The sequence below is a fragment of the Anopheles aquasalis genome, chromosome 3 (genome assembly GCF_943734665.1).
Source record: "Anopheles aquasalis chromosome 3, idAnoAquaMG_Q_19, whole genome shotgun sequence".
Taxonomy (NCBI): Eukaryota; Metazoa; Arthropoda; class Insecta; order Diptera; family Culicidae; genus Anopheles; species Anopheles aquasalis.
Window position 1 is genome coordinate 40,231,564 of NC_064878.1, and position 18,376 is coordinate 40,249,939.

Sequence of the window (18,376 nt, forward strand, 5' to 3'; positions counted from 1 at the left end):
TAATGGATTCGCCTTTTTCGCTCCGTTGCGGTCGCGTTTTGTACGAAAACATTCTTTAGATAAGTCGCTCTTCCACCGCGGTGCGATTAGATAAGGTGGCAGCGCGATGGTGTCCACGGCCGGAACAATGCTATCTCCTCTTCTGGCGGGTGCAAAGGTGTGCGTATACCGTGTGGTGGTAGTTCTGTTTGCAGTCTGCCGGGTCTTCTGTTGGTTGTTCGTTGTGGTGCGATGAATGTACTTTTCCGTGAACTGAACTGTGAGAGCTCCACTTTCGAAAGCCTCTCCAGCAACAGATAACAACGACGACGAGGACAGTGACGACGGCCAAGGCACCACCAGACCAGAGCGAGGGGCGTTTACGCGAAATTCAACTCATAGGCAGCTCATGCATGTGGCGCAACATTGCGCAGCAGCTAATAATGCTGGTGGCTGTCAGGTTGGTTCGTTCGTTTTGTGGGTTGACATCATTCCCGTTTCCCCGGGGGGGCCCACCGCTGTTGTCCGTCTGTATGATCACCTGCGTGAGCCATGAGCTGGTGGTGCGTTCTGAAGGTTCATTAGAGGGTGCTTTGGTTTCGGTTTGGTCGGTTGTCTCCGTCCACCACCACCAACCATCAGCGAGGGAGCAGAGCGGGTGGCAATTTCATTGTGCTGCGTATGGCAATAGGTAATGGTGCTGATGGTGCTGGTGCTCTGTTGCCTTTCGCGTGATCGACGATGGCGATCGACGTGATTTGTGTGACGCTTGGTGACGCATATTCCTGACCAGGGGGTCCAGGGGTCGAGATCGTTACCAGTGGAGGTCACAGGAATGAACAACCGTCAACCCAGAGTTCAATGGAGAATCGGCTACGACCATTGAGAGAGTATGGAGCATAGAGATCACCTATTGGACCAACATTTCACCAAACGAAATGCTTGCGAACATCATTTGAAAGCCTTTCCTCGATCGTTGATCATCAATTGTTGGAACCAAGACAATCCCAAAGCCACACTCGCACTCTCGCATTCTCACAAACACTCTCCCTTCTCTTTCTGTCTCTCTCATCTAATGTCTAAACCACTGACGGGAATGGAAATGAAAATAGATAATTTACATCTCGGGAAATGGGAACAAACACCGCACCGGTACCCAGGCCTTCGGTTGGGCGGATTTCGATGGATAGGATTACACGAAAAAGGCCCCTGGTGCAGCCGGGTACCTCAAAGATCTTTGTCGGTTCCGGTGTGCGCGAACGAGCGAAAGTTGTTAAACTTTGTTTACACTTCGACCCGTTGGCCACACTCCGGGAACCGATCACCTAGGCTGCCTTTCGACCACACAAACACGTGCACACGCATCGTTTTGTATCTTCGATAAATAATTTCTAACTTTCCAGTCCCTTTCCAGAGTTCAATGGGAATGCTGGAGCCCTGAAGTGCGTATTGGCTGAAACCTTGGCAAATGTTGGGGAATAAATGAATCCTGTTGACTCGCCCCATCGGCTGCTAAGTGCTTCTAGTGCGAGGGATATATGGGAAGGGATGCACCTCATGCATTTGAGAGACAGGAAATTGGTGCAACGCTTCCCATAGTCAGGCGACTGCACGGCACCTGGAATGGTTAGCGACCAGAAATGGTTCGAGATCGAGTTTCCTTATAAGGCCCTAGGCCCTGTTCTAGCGTTCTGTTGATCGTAAAATGGCGATGGTGGATTAGTACACCAACACACACGCGCACACAGACAGACAGGCGCGAGTAGACGGGTTTATATCTGAATATTAAATTACAAAATTTACACTCAAATGGACCACACCGCGATGCACATGCAGTCGAGGGGAGTTTGCTGCATCGCTGGTGCATTTCAAACGCGGCAAATACACTTCAAAGAGATGTACTCGCGCTCTGCACTACGTTCATGCCGCTTGAACACAGCATGGCGTCGTTGGCGAGCGCTATCGGACGCTAATTGAGCTGAGTAATTGCATTTTAATGGACGAGGTTCATTCGGAGGGCTGCCACTTTGAAAGAGACTCAAATAGATCACGTCGTCGCCGAAGCCGCCGCCGTGTTGACGAATTCCTCCAATTTACGACCACTGTCTCGCTAATGTCTAATGGCTATAAAAAAAGGGGCCCTTAAATCCCCATTTTATGATACAAAAGCCACGGACCAATGGCACGGCGTAACGCATAAAAGCGTATGTCACAATAGTGTTTGGTAGTAAAAAAAAGTTAATGTTACGCCTCTCCCCGCACACTGTTCTGGGCCAATAAGAGGACACACGCTTTGTCGATGGACGCTTTAGACGTCGTAGATCAACAAATGGTGATATACTAATCCTCAATGCCCTGTGATTCGAGGTGCACGAGCTATCGCGATCGCGATCATCCACGGGCAGCTGGCACTGCAGAGGAGAGCGCAAAGTGTTAGATCCGCCGAGGGGGTGTTAATTACGTGATCTGTACGGACACATGATACCGATCATTACTGATCGGCCACGCACTTGGAATGACAGTCGAGTAAGTGTCATTTTAAATGATGCAAATCGCGATCAGTAGCACTCTTCCTCTGCCCCCGAGAGACGTTTATAGATAATCGAAAGTTGGGCCCAGGGTGTGTATCTGCTACGCATCGCTTCATTAATGCCGTCAGAGATCAGAGAAGATTCCACCACCATCCGTAGCTGGACTGGAGCCCCGTCACCTGCCAGCATCATAAACATAATGATTTATATTGTAAACCATTTCGCCTTCAATCGTCAGCATATATCGACTTCACAGCAGCAACAGCAGCAGCAGCAGTAGACTCCATGATCACCGATCTGCCGCAGTTGCTCATCGGTGCACCTGTAGCAACAACCCCGGGCTGCAGCCAGTTCTTTCGTTATCGGTTCGGTTACCATCCTTAGTGAGGTTATTTTGGAAACCGCAGATGATGACGGAGGACGGAGCGGCGCATATTCCGCCACCGAGCACCGCCTTTCGATTCCATAATTTCCGACTCCGCAAGAACCGCGCCACACCATACGTCATCCAAACGCACGGGGCGTGATGTGGTTTTTGAGAAAGGGGTTAATTCTGCTCCACTCTGCCCCAGCGTGCTCACCTCACAGAAAGACACACAGACACGCATGTGCATCTACCGTACGCACACCAAGATCTCGATCGCTCGATCGTTCGCTCTCTTGCGTCTCCATCTTGCGCTTCCAGCTCCGGAGTCTGATCGGGACGGAGCGGTAGCAACGGAGGGGTTGCGGTCAGATCATGCTGTTTAATTGCAGTGGCGTGTTTTCCTTTTGGCCTTTGTGGCCTCCCACCCACCCACCCGCATCCACGGTTTCTTCTCACGATCTTCGACCCTTCTTGGTGCTGGCCGGCTGCTGCTCTCGACATCTTGATGATGTTGATGCGTCGTACGCGTAACCCTACAGAACGGTTGGAAGGGTAAAGAGGAATTGTGTGCCCAACTGGTGCCAAAGCATTAATATGTTAACATGTTTACCACCGTCCCCAGGCTCCCAGGAAGCGCGCGGCGCTGATCATAATGTTATGCTGATAATGATCATCACCGAGCATCGTCGGCGACCATCATCAGGAAGCATCAGCAGCAGTTATTTTCTTCTCTGTTCTTGAGCGTTTTCTTGGAATTTTGTTTTTGGGAAACCGGAAGTGCAGCTCGCGCTAGCGATGGGACGGATCTCCGGTGCTTCGCTTCTCGAGACATATTTTTGGGGAGACACCAAATGGTGCGCCATGGAGTCAGTGACCTTTGCAGGATATGAAAGACAGGTCCCCGTGTTGGGTTTGGGGGGCAGCAGTACAAAAGGGCTCTGTTGCTTCGTGTTGCTTTCATGTTTTCCGCCATCTTTGCCCTTCAAGAAGAATCAATTATCCCAGGAAAAATGAAATTCCAGCCAAGTTCTTCTCGTGCACACTGTCGATTCTGTGCTTTGTTTGTCTTGTGTCATTCTGTGATCCTCTGTTCCGCAGAAACAGCACCAGAATCGGATAAACAATTCAAAACATTATTTCTACGCGTGGTTTTGTGAGATTTTGCGAGGAATCGTAAATTCAAAGCGGAACTTTATTTCCGCGCAAATGATGCGCCACCGACTATTAAAACTCTATCATCCTCCTTTGAAGCCAGCCACTGTTTACAGAGAAAAGCCTTTTTGCCCTGTGTGGTCTCTTCTAAACGGCGACGACGTATCTTTGTTCTAGCCGTTGAGTTTCGCACCGGATGTACGCTGGCGAAAGCTGGCCAACTTTCGAACAGTCGGGAACTTGGGGAGGATTGTTTACGAAACCGCAGACGAAGCCCTGCATCCAGTGGAGGGCAAAGAGTCCAGAGGCGTGTCAGGTCATCGATCAGTTTCGTGCCAACCGCGCTGGTACGTGATCTTCGCCATCCCTACTACTGGCCAATAAATTCCCTACAGTCTGGCTCTGGCCTCGATCGCGTCATTCGGGAGCAGCGCCAGAGATGCATTTTGTGGTCACATTCGCGTTCCGTCCTCGCGTTGGTAGACGAATGCACCGAAATGCAAAACATTGGACGAAACACAGCTGCAGCAAGCCGCAGCGAGTGCATTCTGTGTTGTTGAGTGCCAACGGTTCGTTTGTTTATTTAGTGTTTCGGTTAGAAGGCTAGATTTAGAGCTCGACAGCAGCAGCAGCAGCAGCAGCAGCAGCAGCGACGGCAGAATGTTGGAGAATCGAATATTCATGAAGCGACAAACCGCGCCTCAACGGTGGCAACGATCTACGCTTTGCTAGAAAGAATGATATCACGGTTGAACTAGAAAGCCCTAGTCCAGTCGCACCCTAAGAAGCTCTGAGCGGCGGAGACGTAATGGATAGCATAAATCAACGAACACAGAAAGGGCCACGATCCGCGATCCGCTACGTGATCGTTACTCGGGGAGGAATGCCGACCACCAGCCAACCAGTCTGACTCAGGGCCTGCTGCTGCTCTACGCAGCACAAAGCAGTAATGAGTAATAGCGTTGGATGTCCATCGATCCAGGTGACAAAAAAAAAACAACAACGGACTCCGGACTGCAGTGAGCTGTGCTAAGACAAAACTCCGATCACGTATCAGTTGCGAGGTACTGGCAACTCGATGACGATTAAGACCAGCAAGACCTGCTAGCTATCACTCAGTACCTCTCTCGCAGTGTACTATCGTCAACCGACCGCCACCGATGGCGACGTAACGAACGTCGATCGGCCTGACGGTTTAATTAGAATTCGACGCGTGCGCGACATCGGATGGCGACGACGGCTAACAGTCCGCGGTCCCCTCGATGGCGACATCACGGTCCCCACGGGGGTCATAAATTGATGGCTAGCTTGCTAGCGTCCCGACCATAGCAACCGTCGCCTTTCGGGGGGCCATTGAACGCGAGGCCTGGAAACGATCGAACACAGCCTCCGATCGCGTGCTACGTCGTGGTTTATGGCGCGACAGGCCACGGCGGCCACAACCCACTTGAAATTGGGTTCGCTCGGTCGCTGGGAGGCACATTCCATAACCGGAAGATCCACGCGGCTAAAGCAACAGTCGCTTTTTCGCTTTTGCTTATCATTTTTCTTCCTCCAGTTGCCTGCTGCCTGCTGCTGCTGCTGCTGCTGCTAATCGTTTATTTATGATCGAGAACATGCAAATAAGAAGTCGATCCGCTGTTTGATCACCTGGTTTCTCATGGTGAGCTGGTCTCTCTCAGTCAGTCTGGTTGGTGTCTTCGTTGATTAACGAATTCAATATGGTGAAATATGGTATAGGGATCGACAGCGAGATCACTAGGTGAGTGACTCAGAGTCTCAGTGAAAGAAGCCGAGCGCGTGTTGCTTTAAGCTAGAAGCTCCTAAAATGATCCATTTGTTAACAGAATGGCTACAAGAGCAAACACTCTTTCATTAACTACTTTCATTGCAAACAGCGATCCAATTGCGTGCCATAAATCCATTTGCTTGTGCTTGTATCCGCGCTCTCGTGTCGTCCATTATGGCGCCCAGGAACCGATTTGATCCTCGGTTTGACAATTTGGAAAATCCCACCCATTGGGTCATTTTCTAAAATGTTATGTGCCCCTCCCGGAGGAGATAATCCCAGACGCGAAATAATGTTCGCACCTTTCCGTCTCCATTACAGATGCGGAATTGTTTGCGCCGAGCGCAATGTTCCCATAAATGCACGAGAAACGAGGCAGAGAGCACGCGTGTACTCGGGATAACAAACTTCTTTGGAAATTCCGACCCGGATCGAATCGTCCCATGTTTCTGAGGGAGGGTACAACCAGTAGCAGAGTAGTAGAACATGCCATTAACTAGAGCGCTTGTTTGCGGTGTGTTTTGCGTGCGCCACACAACGGACACACGGATACAAATATGCTGATCCCGCGAGTTCGTGTGTGGGCCAAGTCATACTCTAACTCGCTCCCATCACGAGTGGGTTTAGCGCGTGCCATACACACAGACAGACACAGAAGGGGGAAGGGATTAGCATTCTCATCTGAGCCGAGCTTGTTTCGAGATCAGTCTGGCGACGTGACCCTCAAAAAAATGGAAGATCTCAAGTGTTGAGTTTTGTTCAAGGGATGCCGCACACGCCAGCGATTTGTCTGCAACGTCAAAGACATAAGATGAAGGCTGGGGCACACAGAGCTATTGCCAAGGATAGGCGGTAGAGACTTGCAATCAAGTGTCGCATTTTTATGTAAATTAAATTCATACAAAGCGGAGCGCGCTACTCGTTTGTGTAGCGCCGTGAAGCTTGAGAGAAGCTGTTGGTTTGATTTTGCGATTCATTCTAACTAATACCTCTCTAGAAGATCCTTCAAAACGAGATGATTATAGGAGCAACCCTATGATGAGCTAATGGAAGGGATGTTTTGAACCGTTTGAGAGGATTCACAAACTCAGATGCAGCATCTACTGCGAACCTGAATGCGTCAGTGACCAACGCCAAGCCAAGTGATAACACGTACGGTAACCATATCTGGCCAGCTCATCCAACCCAGCTATTTACCCAAAAACCGATCCTCAGCCCCGAGCAGCAGACTTGGCTGGAATGTAAAGAAGGAAAGTACACAACAGCACCAACGGCAGCGGTACGTGAGATTCAACAGCGAACGGGCAACAGATAGGCATTCGAAGGAGTATGCGAAGCAAGCGACCTCACACCACGGGACATTGGTTGTCTGGCAGCAAAAGGTGGAGGGTGGTGGTTGGTTACAAGTAAATAGAGAACCTGCACGAGCCAGCCGTTACCGCCCTCCTTGAGTCATTAGCATCTTGCAAGTAAATTGACGCAAATCGGAAATGGAAGGCTTGGCCGAACGCCAGACCGGTCGGTTTCGGTGTCCGGAAGAAAGGAGATCGATCGAGGATCAATCGAACCGCGCTGCTCGCCGCTGCATCGTCCTGCCAGCGGGCCCTAATTCGATTCCTTCGTTCTTTCAACGTTCTGTTCTGGGCTGCCAAGCGTTATGCTAATTAACCCCCTTGGTACCAGAGTACCGGAGCAGTGTTAATCCTGCGCTCTGCCGTTGTGCCGTTAAATGCCGGAACACTTGGTGCCAAGGCAAAGCGAGGCGATCGAGTGAATGTCCAGCCTTCAAGCCTGTTCCTGGGCAAGTGGTACAAGCGAGCGGGTACGGAAGGATCACGCCAAGCTCTTGTTATTTGTTATACTTCCGGTCCATACCACGGGAATAACCACGGAAGGCCAACAATTTCGCACGTCATCGTTCAGCGGCCGTGGTGGTGGTGGTGCCTTGATGATGCACTGCAGGGACGTTCTGTTCCGTTTAATGGTGCGCACTGGCAATGAAGTGAGTCCACAGTATTGCCCCACACACGCGCAAGAAAACAAAAAACACACAATCCGCATTTAAGTTTAAAGTCAGCACTGCTGCTGATGCTGCACTCTTGACATACGCATTCCACACCGTGACTGCATTGGCGTTTCACCTTTCTCTCCGTATCATGACGATCGTTGTGGTTGGTTGCTGCTGCTTCGCCCTTCACACCACCACCATTGCGTCCCTTTTGGATGCACTATTTGCATTTTCATTTGCCTACCCCACCAATCAATCTGAGGATCATTTGCTCTTGCTCTCTCTCTCGCCTCTCGCGTTGAGTGTTATTATAAGAAAGCTGGAACCACAAGCAGTTGATGTGCTCCAGACACATTACACGGGGAGGCCAAGAGCGATGGGCGTGAGACGCGGAGCGAAACGATCGCTCACAACGCTGGGTTTATGTGATCTTTGACATATTTATGCGCTGCCAGATACTCTTTACGAGAATCTGGGCAAAGGTTTTGTGGCGTCGGCTCGTCGTCGAGGCCAGCTCGTGCCAGTCTCCCTCGCTCTCCGCCCGTCCAAAGCGAGATGGAAATTGGAGATGATGTATTGTCTGCCGTATGCAGTTGTTAGCTTGCAGTGCAGTGCAATGCAGGCTGTGATGCAGACCATACTAGGGAGCTGCGCCGCCGAGCGAGCCACACATCAGGGCAGGGATCAACCGTCAACGATCGCCGATTTTCGCCACTCTGTGCCGGTGACGATTTATGACTCTCGGGGGGGAGGGGGGCTAAAAAATTCATTACACTCAACTCCGTTACGGCGAATTGAAGTCAACCAAAGGTTAAAACGTATTAGTAGTTGCTTGCGGTGGTACTAGAAATCATCGGGAAATCATGCGCATCATCGAGTATTCGTGACGGGCAGTGTTTCCAATATAGCGTATCACCGCGTATCGAATTTCCTTTGGATTAACATTTTGGGGTATTTAACCCTCGGTTGGGCACCCGGGTACCCGGGTACCAATTTCAACTTTCAACGAAAAAATGAATGCCTTCCCGTGAATATTTTTTTACGAAACTCCGGATCCCCAAAGAACAACTCATTTCACACCGAATTCGTTTTTGAATTGTTCTGATATCTCATATTTAAAGGTAATTATGGCCCGATGAAATTACCACCCGCCCAGTGGCACCCGGGTACCCGGATACCCCACACGTTGGCTATGCACATGTGCTATGTTTATAAACACAAAACTACACTTTTTATCAACATTTATTCATGTTGCCGTGTTTATCAATTGTTAATTAGATAAAATACAACATTTTGTTGAAAAATTCATTACGTTTGAGCTTTTCAACGCGCAATATGAGAAAAATAATCAACATATTTTGAAACCTTTTATGTGCAATTTCAATTGTATATTATTGCTCAAACTGATTGAAAATGGTTCGTATAGTGTAATTTTCTTAACATATGAGTAAATTATACCCTAATCTTCATCAAAAAGGTTTTAGGCGGCATTTTCGTAGACCACAGAGACCAATATACATGGTGCGTTCAGAAAGTAATGAGACTGGATTTTCCTGACGAAACGGTTTGAGATAAGGTATTGAATTTTTCACGCCAACGTAGAGGCAGGATTTAGCTATTCAACGCACTTTATTTCATTCGGCTATGACCAACTGAAAGAAAATGGGATGATTTTTCGTGAACCATGTTTTTAGTTGATGTAACATCGTAGAACGCCCCCTTTCTATGGACCACTGGTACAGCCCGGATCATCGCGGACCTCTTTCCTGGCACAGAACACGCAAACAGAAATGTATGAGGACTTGATGAATTACTGGCACCAACGGAATGTTTTTCTGTAGGTCCGGATGATCCGCGCCAGGAAGAAGGTCCGGATGATCCGCGCCACACCAATGGTCCGTAGAAAGGGGACATTCTACGGTGTTCCATCAACTCAAATATGGTTCACGAAAAATCGTCCCATTTTCTTTCAGTTGGTCATAGCTGAACGAAATAAAGTGCGATTGATAGCTAAAACCTTCCTCTACCTTATTGTAAAAAATGAAACACGTTATCTCAAACCGTTTTGTCAGAAAAATCAATTCTCATTGCTTTCTGAACGCACCATGTAGCAACTGGTCTGATCTCGTAGCTCAATTGTGCCCAATTAACTCAATTGTTTATGACTCAAAAGTGCCTTATGACAATTCAAAACTGATTTTTTCGAAGAAATCAATAATTTAAATTACATATTTGCTGGAAAATTCGATCACTTTACGATCTTATTGCTTGCTTTACGACGTACCCGGTAGAGAATGACCGTACGAAGGGGTATCAATGCATTGTGTTCATTATTTTTATTGTTTTTATTGGATTTTGTTGTGGTTTAAGAAAGAAAAATAGGTTCCGAAGACTCTTAAATTAGTTCTAGAACAGCATTTTTATCATAAAACGGATACAAACGATGATACAAGAACATAACAATGCAATGCACATAAGTGGGGTACCCGGGTACCCGGGTGCCCAACGAAGGGGTAAACGCCGGGTGCCCAACCGAGGGTTAAATGAACCACCAACATCCGTCCACGCACCCAGTCGCTTCGTTTCGAATCGAACAGACACACAGCCGAAGTAAGAGATCAGATTCAAGTTATACTACGCGCATCCGTAGCATTGATGAATGTACGATCGAGCTATGAGTAATGCATATCAAGCTACATTCTAATTCGGACCACAAGACGACACCATTCAATCCTGGGGAACCGGTGAAAGACAACCCCGGCACGTGGATGCGGACTTTTGGCTTGACTTCGAATCGACAGCGAAATGTCCCGCGTTGCGCATGAATATGGATGAAACCACCGAATGGAAGATCCAGAAAAAAAAACTTCTGGAGAAGTCTGGAGAGAGCGCGAGAGAACGACATCCAAAATTGGGGAACAAGTTTTGAAGAATATCTTGGAAGTGTTCCCCAAGAATTGCAGAGACATCAATGAAGACACACCAGTGATCTCTGTTCCAGCAAATGAGACAACCAACAAAGACACTCCAGGAGCATCTGAATTCAGGTCATACAACCTCGGAGGGTGCTTTGTTCGCGGACCTGCATTTGCTGGCCCCACTGGAAGGGCCCGGGCAGAGCTGGGCTGGTCATGCTTTGTTGTTCCGCATGTTCCTCCGGGATAGTTTCGAGCGAAAAGTCGTTACTCGATTACTGGCTGCCGCTGGCAGTAGCTGACTTCTCTGCATTGTCATGTCCGTTGCGGTTGCAGCAGAGTGGCAGTGGCTGTGGCGTCGCCGTAATGCTTTTGCCGTGAAGAAGTCAATTTATGGTTCGCTCCACGCATATGTTGCTCCCTCACTCCCCCAGGGCGGGTTTGAACACACGCAGACAGAGCTGAGATAGAAGAAAGGGCGTAGCGCGATCCGCAAATCATCGGGCATCGGCCATCGGGCAGTGTTGCCAGCTGGCCAGGCCCAAAAGCCATCGACTCGTCTCGCGTACCACCGGGGCGTCGCCTCGGAAATGTCTGGAATACCAATATGCATATGGACAACGCTCTCCAGCCAATTTCACACCAGCAGAGAGACACTCATGCTTCCTCCGTTGCTTCATAATCCTCGTCTCAAGACTGGAAACTTCGTTCCGACGAGGTTTCGCGCACAGATTGCGGCGTGACTTCAGAGAGAGACAGAGACCAAACTCCTCCGCTCGCTTCTCCGTTGTTGTATTCGAGACCAGACAACCCACGCATCCGAAATCGTTCGCTCGCAGGGGGCTGTGGGTTGTCTTTTCTATCGCATTGTATTCCACTCGTCGTCCCTTCGTCTTTAGACGTCGGAACCACCCCATTAGGGGTGAGTTGGTGTCGCTCTCTCCACTGCTCACGGTGGATGGTGATGGCTGCTTCACGATATTCATGACCCACCACCTTTAACCAGACGCAGCAGCAGCAGCAGCAACATGAGCGCCGGAGGTGCTTTTATCTCCATTCGGTGTGAACACAGACAGGCGTCCACAGGAACAGTGTTACCGCCACCAAAGGTAGTGGTGGGGTGCACTAGCCCCAAAACCGGTTCCCAGTGTTGCCAGCGAGCGGAGGAACCCCCACGCACACGATCGGCGCGCAGTCTCTAATGGATGGATCGCGCTCGCCAACAGAGCAGAGCAGCGCGGCAGAAATCAATCTGTGACACTCGCGCCAGTGACTTATGCGCTGTTGGGTAACATAACGCACCAGAGCAAACAAAGCATCCCTCTCTCTCTCGATCTCGCGATCGATTTCTCGCTCTCTCTTTTCGTGTAGTATTCGAAGAGGAGTATTAGGATTAGGATGACTTTTGTCTAATGAGATCGATACGCTTCGAACCTTTTTTTTCTCGGGAGCGCCATTTGATTGAGCAACTGCAAGCGCCACGTGGTGCGAGCCTCGCCCCTTTGTTGCATCTCAAGCCTCACGGTGTGCAAGATCGCACGTTCCTCCTGTGGCGCCATAAAAATCTGCTTCCTTGTCACGTCCCGATCTTAGCGGCCAAGGAGCAGTAGCAGCAGCAGCAGCAAAAACCCCAGTAGACGGTACAAGCTGCGCGAGGCTTTGCTCTTATCTATCGGAATGCAACGCTTTCTTTCCTTGTCCACAAGGTACGGTTGCAACTGCAGGTGTTTATACAGTTCTATATAATCCTATTCTGCCGCAAGCCCACGTCCTCGATGCATTCGCCCCGGGCCTCTGTACGCTATCTGGTGCAAGCAGCAACAAACACGGTTCGAGGATGGTGCATTCCCCACAATGCCACACGGTGAGATACCGGTAATGAAACGCGTTTATCGTTGCTTCCCTTGGTAATAATATACCCCGACAGTGGTCATTAGATGTAAGCCCTTAACCTCCTTCCACACTCCTGCGACTGATGATCGACGATCCACGGGCGGGGTGAAAGCATTTCGAGTCAAATCAATTAGTTCGTTCAAATACAGATTTGGTTTTACCAATCTGTCTGTCCTCAACCCCCCGGGCCGATGTAATCACTCTCGCTGCTGCGTCGCTTGATGCACGTTCTTTGATAAATTACATTCAGGGGAGGGAAATGAGAGCATCACCATCGCGTCGCGAGCGAGAGGTGCGTATCTCGTCCATCGCAATCAACGCCAATCCCTTACAGTCACCACCACGTACCACCAGGTTCTTTGTGAACACGGCAGCCGTCGTGGTCGTGCCGTGTCGTCTTGTGCTGACCGGTGTGCTGACTTGTAGTTGACATGTTTATCGCGGCCATTTTGATTAACTTTTTCATCGTTGTGTCTTATCAGTGCGCGTCTGCCGAGAGTGTCATCGGATCGTTTCTGCCTCGAATAATCGTTTCAGTGTTGAGAGGAAAACCATTCGTGGCGTCAACCACGGTTACCAAGTGGTGTAGTGCTCTTCTGATCGCGGTGATGATACTCGGGACACGGTGTCCATATCAAGTGGCAGAATCAATCCAAGGTACCGGATACGCGCGATACGCCACGATCGCGTAGTGCTTCCCAAGAACAAAGAACAGCACAAAAGATGCTCAAACGTTGATACAGACGTCCTCTTAGGTGTGCTTGTATCGCGACCATGATAAGTGAAATCACTTTGCACTCAGCGCGACCAGTTCACGGCTCGCGATCACTACCAAAAAGCGGGTTTTGCAAATTTGTGTGCAATCGACATCCATCTCCAATTTCTGCCAAATTGACGCGTTCGACGTACGTCCAAAGTCAGTGTCGTGACTTCTAATAAAGTATCGTTTAGCAAAAGATACTAAATTGAATTAAAGCGAGTGTTGAGAACGAAGAGAGGCACCCGGGTTATGATGCCACTGACAAACGCATCTTTCAAGTGACAGCGGTGCTCACTTCTTGGAAGCACTCTCGAAAACAAAAACAGCTGCGCCAATGGCACAGTGGTTTTCCCGAAAACAAAAAAAAACCCTCTCAAAACAGATGGTGGCCACCGACAATGTCTCCGCGCTCTTACAGATTAGTGGAACAGACGACTTCAATTATAACCCACGGAGTTCCACGCAGTGTCCGGTACTCAATCGCAACTGTTGCAGCACACAGCAGCGCACTGGATGCGATCGCAATCTCTGCCTGGCGGCTTGAGGTAAATGGACGATAAACCCGCTAGATGCGGGACAGCCGGCGGAAACACGTCGAAAACGCTTGATCTGATGGTCCATCTTGTCAGCACAGACTGTTGTTGTTGCCGGCATCCGGAGTGTACCACAAAGAGAAAGTTTGATTTATAGCGCGATGCGCGGTCCAGAGTGACCGTCGGATCATTTCCTTTCTAAGCTTCTTACAGGCTCGTTAGCTCCCGGTCTTACAGATGAAGGCGCCACAGTTCTCGGCTCGGAGTTTTTTTTTGCGTTAGCGAGCGCGAACAAACCAAGCGACTGAACGGATCTTGTCGTCTGGGATGATGATCTGAGCCTAGCATGTCTCTCCTGACGCTGATACCTGGTTCACCTTGAAGTATAGCAGAAACGCGGTGGCGTGAAGTCATCGCGGCAGCATCAACACAGATCGCCCGCTCGCTGGTGACAAATATTGATTCTTCATATGGCCATCGAGGAAGGCCATGGTGGCAGGAGCAGCAGCTGCTGCTGTCTATGGCGGCGACGGTGTTCCTTTTTGAAAGCGCCACCCTGAACCGGAATGACGATGATCTGAACAACTCGTCTTCTCGCGACACGTCTCGAGGAATGCTACCTACCCAGGGGCAGACCAGACTCGGGGCGCGTTAAGACGACATTTGATGAATCCTTTTCCTTTCGCCAACCGTGAACATCTAGCCATACCGATCACGATCCCGTTAGCAGCGAATGACAGGCGGTGCACGCGCCACACACCTCGAGGTGTGTTAGAAGACATCGCCATCGCCGAGGACTGAAGCCAATCACCGAACACATTCACATTCTTCAAGTACTTTCCAATTGAAAAATGGTTCCATTAGGTGGCAGCAAAGCCTCAGCCGTTCCCTCATGACGATGCGGATCGTCGTGATGCGCTGCTTGAACGACGTTCTACTCGCAAGGCACTTGCAGTGCTTCCAGCTCGAACGATCGAATCCGTTCACACGCCGGATCATCTCGACATTTTGCGGGATGTGCTACTAGCTGCTGATGCGGTCTCAAGTGGCTTCCATTCCCGGAGCGCTGATAGCAGCAAGTCGAACATCAAACGAACGGCAATCGTCGTCATCATCATCGGCATCATCATTGTACTGGCTGGCTTGCGGTTCATTGCTTGAGAACGCCACGATTTATGTGGGTTTTGGCCCCGGGCACTGGAATGTTGATGATGTGTTTCGCATCGCAAGAATCGCGTCTCGTGGATGCTGCTTCTTCGAGCGCAAGATGCGAGGCATCTGGTAATGGTATCCGGGGTGGTACGAATGCGTTCTGTGTTCTTTGCTGGGACGGGCCTCGCACAGCGTAGTGAGGATCAACGAAAAAGTGTCCCTAAACCCCCGGGAGACTCACACAGGTACACCGGCTTGCTTTTTGAGGCCTTACTGCCAGGTCATAAATCGAGGAAGCTTATGATGGCAAGGTAGAAACTCTCCAGTTTCCTCAACCCAACATTTGAAGTTTGAGTTCCGCTTGTTTCCTCCGTCGACGGTGATGGCTCATCGGTTTGTGACTCATCATTTTCGAACGTCTGGAGGTTGATATCAAGAGGACCGGCTGCGGCATAATCAGAGAAATGAGGTCACCGTCCGCACAAGGTGTGCTTCTGTTGATCGCCGTTCCGTTGAAGAGGGAACTGTCCTCTTCGCGCAGGTTATCATAACCGCATCGCAACTGTCATCATCTGCTGTACCTGCCCTTTTCCGCTACCAGCGAATGGAAGGGAAGAAGGAAGGACAAAAAAAGGACTAAAGGACCACCGTCGCAGCAGCAGCAGCAGCAGCAGCGGCACCAGAAGGTACAGCAGAAAAAGATGTGCGTTCTGGCTGAGTGGAAAGTTTTGCCTTTTTTTCTTCCTCCCTTTTCGTCCTCTCAAACCGAAACGGCAGACCTGCACATCCCTTGGCCAAGCGGTGGATGGTTGCGAACGACGGTTCCGATCGAGCATCGAAAGAAGCTGCCAGCAACATCACCAACACCAGCGAGTCGAAGCATAAACCGTGATGATGGAGAGTGCGAGAGCATAGAGGCAAAAGGGCCTTTGATGCTTTTGACATCGTCGATGCCGATGTGTGTATTTGTGTGTAAGATGCTCCCTGGCAGATGATGAAGAGTTGGCCGTGGCTCCGAAGATCCGTACGCTCCGTGTGTCTGTCGATCCGGATCGATCGCGGTTCGGTTCGTTGGACGACGGCGGCCTGCGACCTACACCTTGTGTCTCGCTGGTCTTGGCAAAAACGAACCAGCAAAAGTCACGAATGAGGAAGAAGCAACAGCGAGCGAGAATTGAGAAGAGATAGAGAAGCGAAGAGGCGAAGGAAGGAAGGCGTCTAGAGCATAAAATACGCCAACCAACATGGCGGCCTCAGGGGGGTCTCAGTTGCAGTTGCAGCAGCAGCAGCATGTGTGTGGTGCATAAAAGGCAGAAAAGAGCATTCGACCCACGGGCTCGAGATCGACGTTCTTGTCTCTGCGTAGCTTGGTTCTGGGTGGAAAGGCAGGGAAGAAAAACAAAAAAAACACAAACCGCAGAAAAAAGGGCTAAGAACGCGACCGCAGAACGCACAACGCGGCGATGAACTTCTTGCAACCGACTGCTGCTGTTCTTGAACAACTCCCAGAAGAAGAAGAAGCGTTCTGCTGCTGCTGCTTTGGCCTTCGCTTGGGGTTTTGCAAAAACAAATGTTCAAATTTCCGTCCCTGGTGTGGTGGTTCCCGGAAGTCGGCGTGTGTAATTATTGCACTTCCAGGCAACACCCTAGCGTCGCATTGTTTTTGTTGCCGGTTTCATGTTCTGGCGGTGGTTCTGCGATGTTTTGGATGACTTCACAGGCCACCACCAAGGCGTTTAGAACGGTGAAGGAGAGACAAAACTCGCAAAGATGCAAATTGGAATGGCATAAAAGCCGGTTCCGTTGTTGCTCCAGCAGCAGATTAGAAGCATGGAAATGGAGGCCGTTTTTTTTTGTGTGGCCGAAGTGAGTATCAACCAGTTGAATCCGGCAGCTGTTTTCGTGCTGTTCGATGATTCTGCGCCACCGGCAGCCTCGTGGGTTGATAAGACGATTGTTGTTGCTGCTTAAGAACGGCAGTGTGCAGTGGCCTTATCGAAGCTAGAAACTTCTATCCGGTGGCGTTTGTTTAATGGCTTCACACCTTGAACGCCGATACGATGGTAGCCGGTAGCTTCTACAAGCCCACCCCAGTACTCCAAGGCCTCTCCAACATGGAGTAACGGGGCAAACATGGGCGATCTCGCGATGCGTAAACGCGATATCGCGGCCAGCAGCCTCACCGCTCGCGATTCCACTTAAGCCACACGGGCGCTGTGTATGTGAGCGTGGAGGCGCACGATACCTGGCGGCTCCACCTTCTTCTCCTCGTGCGCCTCCACCGCGTGATGACGTGAGACGAAGGTGAGACAAGGTGGTATGTCGTCGTCCGATGTCGCACCCTGGGCCCACTGGCTGGTGAGGGGGGAGGGGGAGGGTTGGCTGCACCCATCATCAAGAGTACTTTTATTCAAATGATGACATATCGCGCTACTGTGAACTCACCTTCTCCTCCTGCTGCTGAATGGAACGGAGGCTTTCTCGAAGGTGTAACCCTTCCCTCGGTTCGGCACACAATCACGCTCACACAAACACACACTTAATCGTGTGCACACACTCGCACACACCTAATTACACACAAACACACACTCCGGAAATTGCTCGATCATGAAACTTTTATCTCAATCAGCAGCAACGGCAGCGCCAGATGGGGAGGACTCCACTTGTTTGATTTTTCTGTAGATCCAGAACCGAACCGAGAGGTGGTGGAGATGAGGGGGAAGGGAGAAGAAAATGATCAATGAAATCGGCAGAGAACTTAACTCACACACTCACTAATACACATGCACACAACAAACGAACGAAATTGTGCTCCAGCGGTGCACGCACTTATTTGTAATTATTCTCGAAGATCACGGCCGATCTTCTACTGCGGGTCCAGAGTGATCACGAAAAAGAAGAACGGGATGCTGATGCCACTTTGCCGTTGTCGAAAACATAAATATGCTCCGCTGGAGCCCCGTTTCCCTCACTCACTTGCCTTTTCCTTCGTTTAGCTCTCGCTGGAAGTCACAAATTTAGTTGGTTAAACTGAACGCGCACGCACGATGCGCATCACTCGACGGTTGAGAGGAGAATGAGAATGAGAGAGAGAAAAATACAACGGCAAACCTGTAAAACTCAGTCACTCGCGCCGCTACAGTAACGGATAAGTTGGAAAGATCACTGAAATACAAATATGTTTTTAAGCAACACTTACACTATTTTGCTGTTAACAATTTATTGCTTAACAATATCTATACATAAAATGGTAGGGGTTTGAAGCCTATTTCCGTCACTGATTTATCTGCAGCTTTT

General features: G+C 49.9%; 1 protein-coding gene across 7 annotated transcripts in view; it reads right to left on the minus strand.

Annotated features, from left to right (window-relative positions):
* The window catches only part of LOC126576151 (uncharacterized), a 24,443-nt gene extending 6,300 nt beyond the window's left edge, over nucleotides 1-18,143 (minus strand). For 3 of the 7 annotated variants that reach the window (XM_050237304.1, XM_050237303.1, XM_050237296.1), the window contains exons 1-2: nucleotides 17,909-17,928; nucleotides 17,525-17,755 (exon numbers count right to left, since the gene is read on the minus strand). The gene's annotated coding sequence lies outside the window, so the exon portion shown is untranslated. Of the gene's footprint in view, nucleotides 1-17,524; nucleotides 17,756-17,908; nucleotides 17,929-18,055 lie in introns of those variants that run through there. The other 4 variants (XM_050237298.1, XM_050237297.1, XM_050237302.1 and 1 more) reach the window with 4 other exon arrangements.
* Nucleotides 18,144-18,376: the final 233 nt, after the last annotated feature.